The sequence below is a fragment of the Benincasa hispida genome, chromosome 9, assembly GCF_027475165.1.
Source record: "Benincasa hispida cultivar pf3 chromosome 9, pf3_genome.v1.1, whole genome shotgun sequence".
Taxonomy (NCBI): domain Eukaryota; kingdom Viridiplantae; phylum Streptophyta; class Magnoliopsida; order Cucurbitales; family Cucurbitaceae; genus Benincasa; species Benincasa hispida.
In genome coordinates, this window is record NC_143486.1 from 30,501,263 (window position 1) to 30,521,397 (window position 20,135).

The window sequence follows — 20,135 nt, forward strand, 5'->3', positions numbered from 1 at the left end:
TGTCGTTAACAGCCATATTCGACTGTCATCAGCTTTCTGTCACATCATGATTTATTAAGCTTTCACCTTTTTGCGCCATCTTTATGTGGTCGCCTTCTTAAGAAATTTTTCACGAGCGCATACGATCGCATGACTTTGCGATCACCATCTTTCCATGCGCGCGACACCTTATTCCTTAGATCGCAATTTAACTTGCGCCAATGCATTTTTCTTGCACAAAATAAGTAAATTAGCTGCTTTTATGCAATGGGCGCATGCGATCACAATATTCTCAGTTTAACGCTTTTGGACATGATTTTGTATATTTTTATTGTCCCATTCCTTCATTGTTTTACTTATTTGCGTTGTAATAACGTGCATTTTTGCTCGTTATCAAATATAAGATTTGATATTGCAATCAAATCTTATGGCTTTGATCAAAATGTTGATGAGCCTTGTGTATATAAGAGAATCATCAACAATTCAATAGCTTTTCTAGTGTTGTATGTAGATGATATCCTACTCATTAGGAATGATGTATGTCTACTAACTAAAATTAAGAATTGGCTAGCAACCCAATTCCAAATGAAATATTTGGGAGAGGTGCAGTTTGATATGGGCATTTAGATCTTTAGAGATCGAAAGAACAGAACGTTAGCCCTGTCTCAAGCATCATACATTGACTAGATGCTTGTCAAATTTTTTATACAGAACTCTAAGAGAAGTTTACTCTCTTTTAAGCATGGAGTTATATCGTCTAAGGAACAATGTCTTAAGACACCTCAAGAAGTTGAGAAAATGAAACAGATCCCATATGCATCGGCTGTTGGCAGCCTGATGTATGCAATATTATGTACTAGACCTGACATTTGCTATGCGTTGAGAATTGTCAGTAGATATCAGTGTAATCCAGGATTTTATCACTGGACCGCCATTATGAACATCCTAAAGTATATACGGAGAACAAGGGACTATATGCTTGTGTATGGTTCTAAGGATTTGATCCTTATAGGATACATGGACTTTGATTTTCAGACTGATAAGGATTCTAGGAAATCCACATCAGGATCAGTGTTCACTCTTAACGGAGGAGACCCAAGCAGGGGTACATTGTTAACTCTGCAATGGAGGCTGAGTACGTAGCGACATGTGAAGCTACTAAGGAAGCTGTGTGGCTCAGGAAATTTCTGACTGATCTGGAAGTGGTTCCATATATGTCAAGCTCATCATCCTTTATTGTGATAATAGTGGTGTTGTGGCTAATTCTCGAGAGCCTCGGAGCCATAAGCGTGGGAAACACGTAGAGCGAAAGTATCATCTCATCCGAGAGATTGTGCATTGAGGGAATGTGATCATCACGCAGATAGCTTTGGAGCACAACATTGCTGATCCATTTACAAAGGCCCTCACAGCTAAGGTATCTGAGGGTCACCTATAGAGTTTGGGTCTATAGGACATACCACATTTAGTCTAGGGCAAGTGGGAGATTTTGTACTAGGTGCATTTTATGCCCTAGTTTATTGTTTTTTGTACTTGTATATTAGCATAACTTGTATATTGTACACCCCACTAGCGTTAGGATAAGGGGGAGATTGTTGGAGTTGATTCCCTAAATCTCATAAAGTCCTGTAGTTTGTAATTGTATTGTACAAATATTTTATTTATTTAATAAAATATGAGATGTTTGATTTGACATTTAGTAACATTAAGCCCACAAATCGATAAACTATTTAGTAACATTAAGCCCACAAACCGATAAACTAACATCCAAGATTATTATCTGTAACTTAAACATGTATGTAGAGATATACAGGTGGATCATGTTTAAGTGATAACTTAAATGGTCTGTAGTAGATGGATAAGACTGGATACCTTATATTGGTGACACTACAAATACGGTCCGCTTTTTTGATATTATAACCGTTGTAAAGTGCTACAAATGATTTGATCCTGATGATTCATGTGAAGACATGTTAGCGGAGATATTCTATATAAAGAAGTTTGCATTAGATCGGACCACCAAATGACTAGTTTCATTGTATAACGCCATTCATAATAAAGACTTACATTTCACTAGGATGACCATAGGTGATATGACCTGAAACCTGAGTGAGTTGTGAACTCCTACATATTGAAGTGGTCCTTTCATATATATAGGTGAGAGTGGCTAGATCGTCAGCTCAATAAGCCTACCATTCTAGGGATTCGTCTGATTGGGAAGCTGGGAACATAGCTATACAAGACAAAATTCACTTCTTTCCCAATGTCGGGGTAAGTAGATAAATTGCTCCCTTAAGGGCTGATTCTGGGGCTTGAACAATGAGGCGCTACACCCTCTCCTGGCCTGAAAGGGGTTTTGGTTGTAGTTGGACTATGACTTATTGTTCATTTGAGGGATAAGTGGTACTTAAGGAATTAGATGTAACTATAGGGGCAAAACGATAATTTTGGCCTAACTGTACTTGCGAGCAATTTGTGAAGGATCATCGCATTGTTGATTGGTTATATCTAATAGACACAGAAATATATTTATAGTGCAAAAAGTGCAGTTGTCGATTTTAATTGGAGTGTCCGACAGTTAATGAATGTTAAATAATTTAATTAAAGAAGTTTAATTAAGTATTCAAGTACCATTAAAACTTCAATCTACAGGTCCATGAAATCCCCTCTATAGCTCAAGAGGGATTTATTAAGAATCAATTTATGATTAATCTGTATTGTTCAAATTAATTGAGGGAATTAATTACATGTGATATAATTAATTTAATTCAATTATATATGATATAATTAATATAATGTATTTAATAGATTATATAAAGTTTATTTGAGAGGAAACAAATATTTGAATATGATTCATATATTAATTATGTGAATTGGATTCATGTAATTAAATCTAGTATAAATGAGATTTATATTAAATATCATGCATTAATTATAGAATTAAAACTATAGATTATTTTGTATTTGATACAATATAAAATTATAGGTTATATGTTATATATGATATAGCATATAGTCATATATACATATATATAAGTTGGTTTCTATATATATTTATTTATTTTTAATTTAATTTTAATTTAAATTAAAGGGAGGAAAATAACTTCCTTCCCCTTAATTCTCTTTGATAATCTTGAAAAGTGGGGAGTTTTTTGACGTGATCTATATTCATCTCCTTCATAGAAGACTAAAAAAAGAAAAAAAAAAAAAAAAAAAAAACAACAGGTGAGCTTTTCTGCAAAAATTCTCCTACTCATTCTCTTAGATCTCTCGAACTCACTTCCTCTCCCTAAATTCTAAGAGCCCACAAACTCCTTAGTGATTCTCATCCAAAAGAGAATACGGGAGGTTCTTTTTGTGATGGTGCCCATTGTGATCGTGTTTTGATCATGACTGATCGAGAGAAGAGGATTCGTGAAGACGGCAATGTTTTCTTCAAAGGTAAGGGGCTTCTCTAAACCCTATTTCTCTCTATTTCATTTATTAAGCCATGCTGCAAATTTAGTTTTTGCATAATTTTTCATCCTGTAGTTTTGCATTCTATATTAAAAATTTGGATGATCCACATTTTCGCTCAGGGCCTTCACAGGGTTCTTCAGAAAGAAGATCTTTTGAGAAGGGTTATCTAGCTTAGGGGGAGCCTAGGCCATTCGAGCAAAGAGGACTTTGCTTTTAGAAGGAAAGATACAACATGAGTGAGAAGAAGTCTCTGTTAGGATCAAATCCCAAGCGAAAGTGTGTGAACGTCTTGCATTTCGATTTTTCGGTTTAAATAAAACAAAATCAACACATAAAACAGAACCAAATAAGGGATCAACATTTAATAAACCAACATGTTAATTGAAGAGGAAAAAGTGGAAGAAGAATGTCACATACTTTTGTTGATTCCTTAACTCTTCACAATTTGATCGTCGTCATCTCCAGAACGATTCACTAACGAAGAATGGACACTACTGTGATGGAGACCTCATTATTCTCTTAGGAGTCTATGGGTAGGAGAGTGGTATCTACACCTTAGATAAGGAAGAAGAATATAGAATATGGAGAAGAGAAATGTTTAGAGAGGAGATTAATTTGAAGGTTAAAATTTCATTTCACCAGATGAATTCTTTTTTCCTAATTTGGGAAAAAAACAAATTTATATGGAGACCTTCTCCATAGCTTTCCAAAATCCCCCTTAGGGTTAATTTAAATAAATAATCATTATTTAATTAATTAGACCGTTAATTAAATAACCACATTAAATCTAATTTAATATATATATTTAATTAATTAATAAACACCATATGTTTATTTGCCTCCACCTGTCAAAATTAATTAATTAATTCTTTATGAATCAAAATCATAAAAATTTAATACTTGAATCTTATTCAAATATTTCTCTCTTAATTATAGACCATGTCTATAATTAACCATATCAAATTAATCTTATTAATATGTTATTTCATCAATTGATTTGAACAACTCAAATCATTCCTCTTTTTCTTTAGTGAGCTAACAGGGGGACCTTATGGATATACAGAATAGAAATTCCAATAATATGAGATTAATTAATTAAACTCTTTAATTAAATTAATCAATATTCATTAACCACCGGACATTCCACTAAAGACCGATAGCTGCATTCTTCACACTGTAGATATATTTTTTTTGTCTATGAATATAACCGATAACAATAAGTTAGTCATTCACGAGTGTCCATGACATAAACTGGGTCAAATTACCATTTTACCCATGGGTTACCTCTGTATCCTTAAGTACCAATGCTCCTCTAATGAACAAATTGTTTATGGTCCAACCAATAAACAGAAACCTCTCTCGAGCTAATGAGAGGATAGGGCCTTTTGTTCAAGTTCTATAGACACCATTTAAGAGAACACTCATCTACTTACCCTGAAGTCTGGAAGGAGTGAATTCCATCTTATATTATTATGTTCCCAGCTCCTCGCTCGATCTTGTCCCCAAAATGGTAGGCTTATTGAGTCGGTGAACTGGCCACTTTCACCCATAAAAATAAAAGGAAAATCCCTCTTGAACAGAAGTTCATAATACACTCAGGATTAAGACTAAGTTACCTAGGTCATCTAATTGAAATAGGAACCAAATTAGTTAACAAAATTACATCTAGTGGTTACTAATGCGGAATTTTATTGAAGTGGAAATATGGATGATATGCGTTGATAGAATTGCATTGTGCACTCAAGCTTCCCCAGCGAAATTCAAGTGTAAATTCCCCTGAGTTTCCTGGTAAGTCCAAGGTCGAACACAAGGACTTGTGAAAATAGATTGCGATGGTAATTTTGATGAAAACTTTGCGGTAATCGAGTAAATAAATGAAGTATTTGGTTTGTTGTTTGCGTTGATGAAAAAGAAATAAATAAATGCGGCGGATTTGAGAAAGGAAAGTTGCGTTGATAGATGCAATGAGTATGCGATGAACGAGTTGAGAAGATCTTTAGCTAGCGTTACTTGGGAATGCGTCAGACTATGCGATCATGTTACTACCATGCACAATAAGTCATTTTCCAATGTAAATGCGATGCTCCTAAATCTAGGACGCATGTGTTGAATGGAAAGTATCCATAGAGCTTATTCCTAAGTCTCTACTTTTGTCCTATGCGATGATGCAAAATGCATGAAAGCAAGGTGACCACATACAATCGTATCTTATCTCTAGGATGTATGCAATACGTTGATAATCGTAAAGTGCCTATCTCTTGTATTATGCGTTCTAATCTGACTCTCCCGAGCCTAGATTCTAACCTGACCTTCCCAAGTCTAGATCCTGCCCTTAGGCTACCTTCCCGAGTATCCCTAAAGGATGAATGAAGTATACATAAACAAGATAATCGCAAAGAATGAAGATTCTCTAGTTGTGCTAGCTAAATGCTTCTCAACCCATTCAACTAATTTAGCTACTCATGCGTGAATCACAGAGAGTGAATAGATATAGAGAAAGAAATTTCATTCTTATAATGAGTTGAGTACAAAATGTCAATGGAAGTTTAAGATAGAGAGCCTGGTAGCAATTCCCTGCTGACTGAGGCTTTTTACACTGGAATCTCTATTATGATCTAAAGATATTCCCGTTTCTGCAAGCGTCGGCCCTCTCTCTGTCTTTGAAGCTTCCGGCGCTCTCCCAAGCTTACCGAAACGATTTACTAACACAACTTTCTCCCTCTTGTCTGCCTTAAAATGAAAGAAAACTAAAAACAAAGATGTGCGAACTGAAACAAAAGATTGTAAGAATGGTGAACCCTTTTTCTAAAGAATTCACTTGGTATTTATAGAGCATCCATGGTGAAAGGCGGCTTCTCTCTCGGTTGTATAAATGGGACAACTTTAATTCCTGAGTGATGCACCGAATGATTGTTACCGATAAAGCTGAATGTACTTTGTGACCGTTATCGGCTGTCAACTTAATTTGGATTCGACCGTCATCAGCTTTCTGTCTCATCGCTCTTAATTGGCCTTTCCCCCAGATGCGCCTACCATGTTGCACTGACCAAGTTTCGGTGATCCTTCTCAGGCGAATGTTTGCTTGCACGATCAACGCAAAGCCTTGCAGTGAAGTTGCGCTTGACCACTGAATCCTATGATCGTAATCTTTGTATTGTGTTAACACATATTATGCACAAAAATACAAAATCAATAGTTCTAATGTGCTGAACGCATGCGATCGCAATATTATAGAATTTATGCTTAATGGACGCAATTTAACATATTTCATCAACGAAATCCAATATTGTTTAAGAACTTAGCACTATGATAACGTGCATTTCTGCCCATTATCAGTTACTATTTCGCGGTCCGGTCTTATGCAAACTCATTGCATAAGGTACCCCCACTCGCGTGTCACTTACACAAACACGTTGGATCATTGCATTTGTATCAAATATAAAGTGGGTAGTATCCATAATGTCACTAGGATAAGGTACCCAGCCTTATCTCTATACTATTAAACCTTTAAACTGTTTCTTGAACATTGATCCCTATATGTCTCTACATACAGTTCAAAACTCATAAGGTAGCCTTGGATGTTAGTTTATTAGATTTAGGGTCATTAAGACAAAATAGAATACAACACAATTAATAACATTTATTGAATTAACATCGATAACTCTTTATTGATGACGATCAATTAATAACATTTACTATCTATGAGTTCTAGGGCATAAAACCCAACAAACTCCCACTTGAACTAAAGCTCTAGTCAGTGGGTTGTACATAATATCAGAATCCAAAACAGTGAGAATATGGTAAATAAATATAATAAACTAGGGCATCCATATACCCATTACACATCTCCCACTTGCCCAAGATCATACAATGTACATGTCTCTTATACCTAGGCTCTCTAGATGACTCTCAAAAACTTTAGCCGAGAGAGCATTCGTAAATGGATCGGCAATTTTGTGCTCCGAGGTGATCTTTGTGACGATCACATCTCCTCATTGAACAACCTCCCATATCAGGTGATACTTCCTCTCAATATACTTTCCTCGTTTGTGACTGCGAGGTTCTTTAGAGTTGGCAACTACCCCACTGTTGTCACAGTATGAGGTGATGAGTAAGTCCATAGTTGGAACCACTTCCAAACCGCTTAGGAACTTCCTAAGCAAACTGCTTCCTTTGCTTCTTCACAACCAACTACATATTCAGCCTCTATAGTGTAATCTGCAATATATCCTTGCTTCATGCTTCACCATATTACAGCTCTCCCATTTAGGGTAAACACTGATCCTGACATGGATTTCTTAGAATCCTTGTCAGTTTGGAAATCAGAGTCGATGTATCCCATAAGGATCAAAACCTTAGCTCCATACACCAGTTTGTAGTCCCTCATTCTTCTAAGATACTTGAGGGTGTTCTTAACCACAGTCTAGTGGTCTTCCTCAACTTCTTGAGTTGTCTTAGGATACTGTTTCTTAGACAAATGAACCTCGTGCCTGAAAGGTAATAAACCTTTCTTAGAGTTCTGCATCAAATATCGAGTCAACATTTCGTCGATATAAGTTGCTTGAGACAAAGCCAACGTTCTGTTCTTGCGATCCCTAACAATTTGGATCCCAAGTACATACTATGCCCTTCCCCAAATCTATCATTTGGAATTGGGATGTCAGTCATTTCTTAATGTCAGTGAGGTACCCTACATCATTCCCAAGGAATAGGATATCATCCACATAAAGTACTAAGAAAGCTATTTTATCCTTGAAGATATTCTTATAGATACAATGTTCATCAACGTTTTGATCAAAATCGAAAGATTTAATCATTGTATCAAATATAATGTTCCAAGATCTGGATGCCTGTTTCAACCCATAAATAGATCGATTCAGCTTGCAAATTTTTTGCTCCTGACCTTTAGCTATAAACTCCTCGGGATGAGACATAAAGATGTTCTCTTCAAGATTTCCATTCAGAAAATCAGTCTTGACATCCATTTTTCATATCTTATAGTTATAATATGTAGCTATGGACAAGAGAATTCTTATAGACTTAAGCATAGCAACAAGGAAAAAAGTTTCCTCATAGTCAACTCCTTCCCTCTGGGTGCAACCCTTTGCAAAAGGTTTGTACCTTTTTAGCTACATCTCTCTTTCTTTTGTAGATCCGTTTACACCCTATGGGTTTGACATCTTCAAGTGAATCTACAAACTACCATATTGAATTGGAGTACATAGATTCCATTTCAAGGTCCATGGCTTTGACCCATTGGTCCTTGTCTACGTCTTCATTGCCTGTTTATAGGACAATTCACAACGCCATCATCTGATATGACAACCTGAGTTTCAGTTAAACCCAAGTAATGGTTAGGTTCTATCACAACCCTTCCACTGCGTCGAGGCACTCTCAACGATTGAGATGGACGAAACTGACCTGAAGTGTTGGCTTCTTTATTAACTCTTGATGAAGGACTAGCTGCATCAACAACCCTTGTTGATTCTTCAGTAGCTTCACTTAATTATATCTTGTTATGTTGTTTATGATCTCTCATGTGGCCTTCCTCTAAAAATGTAGCATTTTTCGGTACAAACACTTTATTTTCTTGAGGGTCATAGAACAGACCACCTCTCGTTTCCTTAGGGTAACCAACAAATTGGCATAACCTTGAATGAGTAACAAATATCTTAGGATTTGTCACTAACACATGTGCAGGACAACCTAGATTATGAAGTAATGTAAACTCAGTTTACGCCCCCTCCATAACTCGAAAGGTGTTTCAGAAACAATCTTCGAGGAAACATTGTTCAAGATATAAGTTGCAGTCTCTACTGTATACCCCCAAAAGAAGTTAGGCAATTGAGCATAGCTCATCATAGAACAAACCATATCTAATAAGGTTATATTTCTCCTCTCTGATACACCATTCTGCTGAGGTGTACTAGTTGTTGAAAGTTGGGATTGAATTCCATGTTCTATCATATGATCCTAAAATTCTAAAACCATGTACTCTTCACCCCGATCAGATCAAAGTGTTTAAATCGTTTTATCTAATACGTTTTCAACTTCAGCCTTATACTCTTTGAACTTTTCAAAGGCTTCATACTTATGTTCCATTAGGTATAAGTAACCATACCCTGAATAATCATCTATGAAAGAAATGAAGTATTTGTACCTTCCTCTAGCCTTTACATTCATTGGACCACAAAGATCCAAATGTAAGAGCTCCAAGGGCTCTTTGGCTCTATAACCTTTTCCATTAAAAGGTTTTTTTAGTCATTTTCCTTAGAGATAAGACTCACATGGAGGTAATGAATCATCTTCTAACTTTCTTAGAAGTCCATTCTTTACCAATCTCCCAATCCTATCGAGATTTATGTAACCTAATCTCAAATGTCAAAGATACATATCATTGTTACTTGGAAATTCTTCGCCTTTTTGTTTGAGTATTCAGTATATTAAACATCTCATGATTTAAAACTGCTTTTAATTCGGTTGGTCACACATATAAGTTGTCTTCTAATTTAGCTAAACAAATAGTCACACCATTTTTCATAATGAACCCTTCATTAGTTGAAAAAGAAATAGAGTACGATTCTTCAATTAAATAGGAAATAGAAACATGGTTCCTCCTCATTTAGAAACAATGTATAAGTTTTCTAAAAACAAGAATCTATTCCCAAAAAATAACTTAGCAGCTCTTACTGCACGAGCTGAAATGATGTCTCTTGTTCTGACCTTGAGTGCCATTTCACCCTCAATGAGCTACTGGAAGGAACTAGTTCCCTGTAAAGAAGAACAAACGTGATTAATGGCTCCCAAATCAAGTATCCAGGCATTATGATCATATTCCACTAAACAAGTTTCCAGGACTAGTAAATCATATTTACCTTCATTCTCAACAAGGTACTTGGGGCAATTGCATTTCTAGTGACCATCCACATTGAAGTGGAGGAATTTGCCCTTGTCGACCTTGCCCTTGCCCTTGCTCTTCCTAGATGCAAGAGCTTTCCCCTTCCCTCTTTTCTTTTTCTAGATCTTCTTAGAGTCAGAGGATGAAGGAATAGACTTAATTCCCAAGGATGAACCCTTGCAGAACATCTTGGAATGGGAAACATTTGCCTCTCCTTCTACTGGTCCCTTACCTTTCATAAGGGACTCATAAGTACAACTTTTCATCCACACATAGATGGACAGTCAGAAGGAACGATTTAGACTTTGGAAGATATGTTGAGAATCTGTGTACTCCAGTTTATAAAGGTAGCTGGGATACAGATTTATCTTCTGCGGAGTTTTCTTATAATAATAGTTATCGTTCTAGTATCAGTATGGCACTGTAGGAGGCTTTGTATGGAAGACCCCGTGCTGGAATGGGGTTGGTGAAAGACAGTTAATAGGACCAGAGTTGGTTCAGGCTACATCAGAAAATGTTAAGTTAATCAAAGAAAATCTTAAGATAACCCTGTTGGGATTGGTGTTCTAATTCTCCCGGAGTCTCGTTGTTTTGTAAAATACACATTGTTAATTAATAAAAATAAGTTTTATTTAATTCTGGCATTTACTCATATCCAATATACAAACCTCTTTGGTTATCTTATGTGAACTTAAGCATGTATATGTGATATACAAGTGGATCATACTTCAAATGATAACCTGATCCTGGTGACACTACGGATACGGTCCGCTTTGTAGAGGTTTGCAAGTGTTGTAAACTACTAAAGATGGTAGATCTTGACCATTCATGTGGAGACGTGCGAGCGGGGGTGTTCAATACAAAGAGTTTGTATAAGACTTGGACCACGAGATAACTAGACTATGTATATAACGCCATTGATACTAGAGACTTACATCTCACCTAAACAACCATAGGTGACATGATTTCAATCCTGAGTGTTTTGGGAACTCTTGCCTTTGAGGGCGGACCTTTGATTAAGGAGACAGATGTAACTACAGGGACATAACGGTTATTGGCCCAACTATACTTCCAAGCAATTTGTAAAGGGTTATCACACTACTAATTGGCTAAGATGGACATATAATATATCTATAGTAAGGAAAGTTCAGCTATTGATCTTTAGTGGAGTGTCTGGCAGTTAAGGGATGGTGGATCCCACGACTAAAGAGTTTAGTCAGTTATTCACGTACCGTTGGAGCTTCGAGCTATAGGTCCATAAGGTCTTCTTGGTAGCTCAATGGATTCAGTTGAGGATTAGTTTTTGGTGTTGATTCGAAATGTTCAAATTGACAAGAGGTATTTTGATTATATATGATATAATCGGTATGATGTATGAGATACATCTAGTGGAGGATTGATGTAAATGACATTTACATTAAGTACTATGGAATAGAAAAAAAAAACTATGGTTTATATGTTTCATGAGATGAAATATTATAACTATAGGTCATAAATATAGTATGATAAGTTGGTTATCATTTATATTTATAATAATATTAATTATTGGATAATTAATTCTTTTTCTTTAATAACCAATTGAGTGGGTGGTTATTGGATTTTCATGGTAACCGTGATATAAAAGGAAAATGGTTTTCCTAATTTTAGTAAGATTTACAAACTATTGAAAAAAAATTTCATAAAAGTTTTTTTAGATTTCTAACAGCAAAAAGGATCTCACGATAGTAATCAAGTAAAGATAGATTTACTAAACGACAGCTTGGGAGAGCTAAACGATCATGTAGTGGAGAGCTAAACTATCGTACAATATTTACTAAACGATCGCATAGCTTTTGCTAGACGCTCGCTTGCCTAAAGTAAACGATCGTGTAGTGTTTGTAGGCGACAGACCGAGCTAAACGATAAGCTACATGATCGCATAGTTTTTGCTAGACGATCGCATAGCTTTAGTTAAACGATTGGGAATTGACCTATACGATAGGTCTCCGCCATCTCCCACTTGCCGAGTCGAGTACACGATCGATGTTTCCTCTTTCATCTGCCTCATACCAAGTACGAACAGAGCCCACCCTCTGCATTCTCACACCAAGAATACCAAGGTAGCCTTGTTGGTGGTGTCATACTCAACTCGAGACCATCGAGGTGCTGTGGAGGCTGTTCGTGTTGTTGTTGAGGAATACGTGGCCGAGGTGATCGTTGAGGACGAGCAAAGTGTTCGTGCTGTGTTGCGGTCGTGTAGATCGAGCGTTCAAGCGGTCGTGTGCAAAGGAGCGTGGAGACGCATCTTCAAATGTTCGTCGATTTTGCTCATTTTTCATTTGAGTTTTTTCATATTCTAATTTCTATATTAATTGTCTAACCACATGTTGTAGACGACTGTAATATGTGATGTTCATTCATGATTGTAGTTTGGAATAAACTTATTTCCACTGCTCATGAAAATCTCGAATCTGATTTCCTTCAATTAATATCAGAGCCAGGTTCTCTGATATTCCAAATTACAACTCTGAATTGAACACATTTTACAGTCGCGATGGGTTTCTACATTTGTGGTTGATCGTTTTCTGTATCTATGGTTGCGTTGATGAGTGTTTCGGGTTTAAATTGCCTTTTTTTAAAGCTTTCAGTATTACAAAGTGTTAATTTGTAAGGGCCCCTATGTTTTTGGGCAAAATTAACTTTGCAATTGAGTCTATAATTCAAAAAGTTTTAGTTCGTCGAGTCGTTCGTGATAAAGCTTCGGAGCATGGAGATGCGGTTCTCAATGAAGAAGAAGACCAAGCATTGGTCGAATTTGTTGGGGTTTATGCCCTAAAATCTCGTGTCTATTAGTTTGTAAACAACTTTGTATGAACAGTTGCCATGTATAATATAAATGATATTTACTTCACTATTTGACTTTTCACATTTAGATGTTTTTTATTTTACCACAAACCAATAAACTTAATATCCCTGGTTATCTATATGTAACTTAAGCATGTACGTGGTGACATACAAGTGGATCATGTCTTGAATGATAACCAAAATGGTCTGTAGTATATGGATATAGGATGGAAACCTTATCCTGGTAACGCTACGGATGCGGCCCGCTTTGTGGAATGGTCACAAGTGTTGTGACTTGTCACAGATGGTCTGATCTTGTTCGTGTAGGGGACATACGAGCGGGGGTGTCCTACACAAAGAGTTTGTTTAAGACCTAACCTTGAAATGTTAATGTCTTGTCATATAATACCGTTCATGACTAAGACTGACCTCAATCTTGAGTGAGTTGGGAACTCCTGCCATTGAGGGTGGTCCTTTGATTTGCATGGGTGCGAGTGGCCAGAACGTCGACTCAAACCTACCATTTTGGGGATTCATTTGATTTGAAAGCTGGAAACTCAGCTTCACAAGATGGAATTCACTCCTTCCCCGAGGCAGGGGTAAGTAGATAGATATCTCCCTTAAGGGTTGGCTCCAAGGCTTGAACGATGTGGCGCTACGCACCTTCTCATGGCCCGAGAAGTGTTCACATATAGTAGGACTATGTTGTATTGTTCATTAAAGGGATCAGTGGTACTTAAAAAGCAAGATGTAATTACAAGGACAAAATGGTAAATTGGCCTACTGTATTTACGAGCATCTGTGAAGGGTCATCATACTGATGATTTGTTATATCCAATAGACATAGAAATATATCTATGGCAAGAAGAGTTCAATTGTCCGTCTTTAGTGAAGTGTCTGGCAGTTAACGGATGGTGGATATCGTGACTAAAGAGTTTGGTCAGTTATTCACATACCGTTGGAGCTTCGAGCCATAAGTCCATAAGGTCCCCTTGGTAGCTTGAATACAAGTTGAGAGTCAGTTTTTGGGTCAATTTGAAATGTTCAAATTGATAAGAGAATGTTCGATTATATATGATATAATTGAACGAGTTAATTAAATATGATATAATTAACTTTATATATGAGACACATTAATTTGAAGGAAATGATTTATATCTAGTAGAAGAAAATATTATAATTAATATATGATATTAATTTATATGTTAGGAATATGATAAGATCACATTCATTGGACAGTTATAAGGGAAATGGGAAGGCGCCTCTTCTGTTCTAAATAACGGATGAGTGCATTATAAATAGCTGACGGTGTGTTGAGAACAAGGCGCGCGGACATTGTGAAAAAGATAGTGTCATCGTTTAAAAAATCAGAGCCTATACGATAATGACTGCACGATCGCTTACATATACGATATTGCTACGCGATCGCGTACCGATTACATGTCGCGCGCTATTATCTAAATGATCGTTTACCTTTTTCCTAAGCGATTGTTTAGCTCCCGGTATTTACTAAACGACCATATAGACGATCGCTTAGTTTTTCCTACACGATCGTTTTGACGATCGCTCACCCTTTTCCTACACGGTCGTTTACCTTTTCCTACACGATCATTTAGACGATCGCTTACTTTTCCTACACGATTGTATACTTCACCTAAACGATCAAGCATTTTATCTATGCGATAGACAACCGCATCTCTCACTTTCTTGATCATTGTGTACGTTCGATCTTCCTCCTTCCCTCAACCAAATCCGAACAAAGCCCACACTTTGGATTCTCACTCCAAGAATACTGAGGGCTCTGAGTGATGTTGTCTTCTCCGTTTCCTTCTGTTCGAGTGGTGATTGTTCGAGGTAGACGGTTGGGTTTCAGACTCACTGTGAAGGAGAAATCCTCATCTAGTATGATTTCTTGATCTCTTTAGCATTATGAAAGCATATTAGTATGTTTTGAATGTACATGCGGTAATTCTGTCACAATGAATTGGAAAGATCCGCTTTCGCACGAAGGTACTCTTGAATAAGAGTTCTTTCAGAATTGTGTAGTCTAAAGTAAACGATCATTGGGATTTAACTAAACGATCGTTTAGATGTTTCTAGACGATCGTATCGTATTTTCTAGACAATCGTTTAGCTAATGCTAAGCGATGGGGTAAATCGTTTACCATATCGCGTAGCGTTGGTTGCCCGATCGCGTAGGCACTGGAGGTAGACGATCGTAGTGGAAGCATACGATGGCCGTCGTTTAGTAGAAGGTGCGCACTAGACGATCGTGTAGTTAGCAAGCTCCATCCCAATTTACTACCTATGCGATCGCGCATATGCGATACGGAGGCGCTAGCTAAGCGATCGCTTAGGCGATGGTGCTTCGCGGCATCGTAGTCGTTTAGACGATCAAGGAAGGTGGGCATTGTACGGGGCGCACTAAGCGATCGTGTACTTCAGGCTTCATCGCTTAGTAAAGGTACACAATCGTGTAGTAACAGCTAAATGATCGTTTAGATTTTTCTATACGATGGTATAGTAAATGCTAAACAATCGTTTAGCTCTGGGAGTGTTGGTAAGCGATAGAGCAAAGCGTTTGTTTTATCGTGTAGACAATCACGAGGTGCTTAGTACACGATGGTTGGAGATGCGATGCTTTGCCCGAGTGGTTCAAGACCCGGTTCACCTGTTTGAACCGGAGACTCCTTGTCTTTGTAATAGTTAGCTTTCACTCGGTTCATCAACTTTTATTGCTTATACATGTGATGTATGATACTTATATGCCAAAGTTTTTGTCATATAGTTAAAACCCACCTTAGGTTGTTCAATTATTCATGCATCATGTATTATAAATGTTATAATATTGCATAACAAATTACTTGAAAGCATGGGCATGCATCATGAAATATAAGAGTTATATTTTGCATGCACTAAGCATTATCATGCATCATCCTTTTATTATAAGTGTTATAGTCTAAGGGTGAATGGAAGCATGTTGTTCTTGTTTCATTGTTGTTTTGTATAAATGTTATATAAAAGAAGTAGCAATGAATGGACAATGCATTGAGCATGACACTTAGACTGTTTATAAGCGTTATGAATGCCTTGCATGTGTTAGCTTAGCATTGTGGTGGTTGTTTCCGTTTATAAGTGTTATAAAGAAAATTAGACCTAAAATCAATAATTCAGAGTTTCATGCGGACTTAGAGTGAACTCAATTGTTTAAAAGGATTTTAAAATTGGATTGAGATAGACCTAAGTTCAAATGATTCTAAAGAGTTTAGTAACCTAGATTAATCTTTTTAAATCGTTTTGATAGGATTAAATTGGTTGAATAAAAGATTAAATTTGTTGTAAACCTATCTATAAAGGACCTTTTGTCTAAGGTGGATTCTGGCTACGTTGGGGTTCTTAAGTAGACGAAAATATAACACCCCTACCTGGGAACCTACCTGGAAAGGTGAATTAGATAAATTTTCAACAAGCATGCGACATTTTAATCAAAGACTCCGTTAAAGAGTTTAATAGATGATGATCAAAAGTTGTTTAACTATCCAAGGTAAAAGTTACACTTGAGAAAACCTAAAAGTCACTTAGTTAAAATCCTTAGCCATGTTTTTTCTAAGTAAGCTAAACCCCTAGCTTATAAAATACTCAGTGGGAGGAAGAGGTGTATTTGATATGTCTATGATTCCACTCATGTTTCTCCCTATATGTTCATACCGTGAGATTCATGCTTGGCCTCGTGGTGCCTATGATGCATCCCCCTTCGGATGGTGTTTGCATGAGTCAATATCAAGGTGAACGAAGAAAGTGTTTATAGTAAATGGGTGAACGGTGTGTGTCAACACATCCAATGGCCTATGTCATTGATTCACACCGTGAGATCATTCTGTACTCCCTCATGTCACCTTTGTGCATCCCCCTTCGGATGGGTTTTATGCAGTTGGTTAATATCAAGGTGAACTCCAAAAATAGATAGGGTCGCTTTAGGTTTTGCCTCAATCGGAATTTTTCCCTTCAGACTGGCCTTTTGGGACGGACCTCTAGGGCTTAAAATGGCGGGTCACACTTATGAGAGATTGTTAAGTAAGTTAATGATCTCTTGGCCAAATCAATGATGGTTAGTCATTATAGGAGCAAGAGTTGTTCTAGTATTAATGACTGGTTAAGAACTTCTTAATTCAGAGGAGGGATAACTGACCTCCCTTCGGCAGCTTTTGTCCTAAACCTTTGAAGCATCATTGCGAAACTAGATGTCACACGAGGTTCATGTTAGTTTTGCTAAAACCTTATTGGATATTGTTTTGTTTTAAAACGGGTATTTGCTTAAAACCTAACGTAGGTCAATGTGTTTTTCTTTTCAGCAACTTATTATTATTTCCGTTTAAAGCTTTTAAAATGACCAATTACTTACAGTGGAAAGAATCTTGTGAAACGAATTTCGTGGCAAATGACCTCGATCCCACTACTCCCCAAAAGGGGAGACAAGACAGTAAATATGATTTATTGGTCTTGGAGACGTGTTTGGTAGAGAATGATGATTCTGACAGGATCTTTGATTCAGGTGCTACCAATTATGTCAGTTCCTCTTACCAAGGATTTAGTTCTTGGAAAACGTTGTCACAAAGAGAAATGACTCTTCCGATCGGTACTAGTGAGGTTGTTTCAGCTGTTGTGTTAGGAAGGCTGAAGTTATTTATTGACAAGAAACGTTATCTGTTACTGGATAATGTTTTTGTAGTTTCTCATATTAAGAGGAATTTAATCTCAGTTTTGTCTCATTGAACAAGGTTATACTGTCTCTTTTTCTGAGAATAAAGTCTTTATTTTCAAGAATGGAATGGATATTGGTTATAGTTCAATGCAAAATAACTTATATATACTAAGGCCGTTAGTCATAAAACACCAAAGGTTTTTCCAAAGGAAAACGACCATCTTTGGCATCTAAGGTTAGGTTACATCAACCTCAATATGATTTAGAAGTTGGTGCAAAGTGGACTTCTAAAGAGTTTAGAAGAAAACTCCTTGCCAGTATGTGAATCATGCCTCGAAGGCAAGATGACCAAACGACATTTTACTGGAAAAAGTTATAGAGCCAAGGAAGCCTTGGAGCTTGTACATTCAGACCTCTGTGGTCCGATAAATGTTAGAACTCGAGGTGGGTATGAATATTTCATCTCTTTCATAGATGATTATTCAAGGTTTGGGTATATCTTCTTAATGCAACGTAAGTCTAAAGCCCTAGACAAGTTCAAGGAGTATAAAGCTGAAGTTGAAAACTTGTTAGGTAAGAAGATAAAAACACTACGATCTGATCGTGGTGGAGAGTATATGGACCTCCAATTCCAAAACTATATGTAGAACATGGGATTGTGTCCCAACTCTCGGTCTCTAGTACATCTCAGCAGAATGGTATATCATAAAGGAGAAACAGAACCTTGTTGGACATGGTTCAGTCTATGATGAGTTATGCTCATCTTTCAGACTCGTTTTGGGGTTATGCAGTGTAGACTGCATGTTATATCCTGAACAACGTTCCCTCGAAAAGTGTTTCTGAAACACCTTTTGAGTTATAGAGAGACCGTAAAGGTAGTTTACGCCACTTCAGGATTTAGGGCTGTCCGGCACATGTGCTAGCGACTAACCTAAAGAAGTTGGAACCACGTTCGAAGGTTTGCCTCTTTGTAGGCTACGCAAAGGAAACGAGAGGTGGATACTTCTATGATCCAAGTGAGAACAAAGTGTTTGTTTCCACAAATGTTATCTTCTTGAAAGAAGACCACATGTGGGATTATAAGCCACGAAGTAAACTCGTTTTCCTTGAGATCTCAAGTGAGACTCAGACTGCTGAGGGTTCAACATGAGTTGTTGAACAGGCCAACAGATCAACAAGAGTTGTTGAGGTTGGAACGTCTAGTCAACCAACTCAAGAGTTGAGACTGCCTCGCTGTAGTGGGAGGGTTATGAACCCACCGGATCGCTACATGGGTTTGGTTGAAGCCCAAACGTCATTACGAATTATGGGGTCGAGGATCCGTTATCTTTTAAGAAAGCAATGGAGGATGTTAACAAAGATGAATGGGTTAAAGACGTGAACCAGGAAATGGAGTCTATGTACTTCAACAATGTCTAGGAGCTTGTTGATCCACCTGATGGGGTAAGATCTATTGGGTGTAAGTGGATCTGTAAGCGAAAGAGAGATGTAGATGGAAAAGTGCAAACCTTTAAGGCTAGACTCGTGGCAAAGGGTTATACCCAGGTTGAGGGAGTTGACTTTGAGGAAACTTTCTCACATGTTGTCATGCTGAAGTTTATCAGGATTCTCCTATCCATAGCCACATTTTATGATTATGACATATGGCAAATGGATGTCCAGACTGCCTTTCTTAATGGTAATCTTGAGGAGACCATCTATATGACTCAACCAGAGGCGTTCATAGTTCTAAATCAAGAGCAAAGAGTTTGCAAACTTAATAGGTCCATTTTTGGGCTGAAACAAGCATCTAGATCTTGGAACATCAGATTTGACACTACTGTCAAATCGTTTGGCTTTGACCAAAATGTTGATGAGCTTTGTGTTTACAAGAAGATTATCAACAGCTCAGTAGCTTTCCTGGTACTGCATGTGGATGATATCCTACTCATTGGGAATGATGTAGGGTATCTAACTTACATTAAGAGTTGACTAGCTGCCCAGTTCTAAATGAAAGATTTGAGTGAGACACAGTATGTTCGCGGGATCAGATTATTCGAGATCGAAAGAACAAATGGTTAGCCCTGCCTCAGGCATAGTACATTGATCAAAGATTGATCAGCTACAGGATACAGGATTCTAATAGGGGTTTGTTACTCTTCAGGCATGGAATCATTCTGTCTAAAGATCAAAGTCCTAAGACACCTCAAGAAGTTGAGGAGATGAGAAGGATTCCCTATGCTTCTACTGTAGGAAGCATGATGTATGTAATGTTGTGTACCAGACCCGACATTT